The sequence below is a fragment of the Schistocerca nitens genome, chromosome 1, assembly GCF_023898315.1.
Source record: "Schistocerca nitens isolate TAMUIC-IGC-003100 chromosome 1, iqSchNite1.1, whole genome shotgun sequence".
In the NCBI taxonomy this organism is placed as follows: Eukaryota; Metazoa; Arthropoda; class Insecta; order Orthoptera; family Acrididae; genus Schistocerca; species Schistocerca nitens.
The window spans coordinates 18,371,046-18,372,346 of NC_064614.1; the positions used below are offsets into that span (position 1 = coordinate 18,371,046).

Genomic DNA, 1,301 nt, shown 5'->3' on the forward strand with positions numbered 1-1,301 from the left:
GCGTCGGCAGAAACAAATGACGATGGATAAAGGCAAGCATTCCGTCATCAGGCCACAAGTGGCCCATCGGGACCATCCGGCCGCCGTGTCATCCTCAGATGAGGATGCGGATAGGAGGGGCGTGTGGTCAGCACACCGCTCTCCCGGTCGTTATGATGGTTTTCTTTGACCGGAGTTGCTATTATTGGGTCGAATAGCTCCTCAATTGGCATCACGAGGCTGAGTGCACCCCGAAAAATGGCAACAGCGCGTGGCGGCCTGGATGTCCACCCATCCAAGTGCCGGCCACGCCCGACAGCGCTTAACTTCGGTGATCTCACGGGAACCGGTGTATTCACTGCGGCAAGGCCGTTGCCCAAATGACTATGGATACGTTCCTCGGAAAAAAGAATTAATTATGTATCATGAATAATAAAATACTTAATACTATGTGTATAATATTCTTTGAATAAATGGCATGAATAAGATAAAACTTTTAGTACTTTTCCAGCATGCTACACATTATGGTATTTTACATTAATGTATATGGGATAAATTGTTTGATTCAATGAGTGTTTCGCAATACGACTAAGAATCTGGAACTAAATTTACTCACTATTCGAGATTAAACTGAATAAGTTCTCTCCGTCTTTATCAGAGCAAGAGCAAAATCGAAGTCATTAACATTACATTCAACAACAGAGATAATAAAAATGAGAGATAATGCAATGATAATATTCGCTTTTCTTGTGCAAGAAGTAACGTCTTTGGTTCCTACGTATACCACGCTATCTGACACAGTTATTTCCGTAGAAAAATGTGATACTAAAATTTTCACGTAATCACATCACTTACCGGAACGTAAGAGAAAACAAAACTCATTCTATAAGAAGTTATATACTCTAAAACAACAACTTGTGTGCCGAGAATGTCCATTCTGACTAACAAGACGTTGCTACCAACACAGATTACTCTCTGACGAATATTAAAAATTGCCTAAGTGCGAGTAAGACTGCGCACTGATGGTTCCATAAAAACTTAATTACATACATTGAAAGTTCATCCATTTCGAGAATCGAGGATTTCGATAATTTTTGCCTGTTATCGTCACTGATACTGGCATGATATCGGTCTCAGAAATTCAAATACTTTCGAGAACGTTTTCAAGTTCAAAGGCGGATGACAAATGACAAAAGAAAAAATTTTCGTGTGATGTAATAACGAATTAACAATTTTCTGTTTTTCCTTTATTTGTATTGTGAAACCTTTCTTCTTACTAAATTTCATAATTCTACATCGAGGCTAAGTAACCCTTCAGGTTT

General features: G+C 39.3%; 1 pseudogene; it reads right to left on the reverse strand.

Moving 5' to 3' along the window:
* Positions 1 to 238: 238 nt before the first annotated feature.
* LOC126209362 (5S ribosomal RNA) lies at positions 239 to 356 on the reverse strand (annotated as a pseudogene).
* Positions 357 to 1,301: the final 945 nt, after the last annotated feature.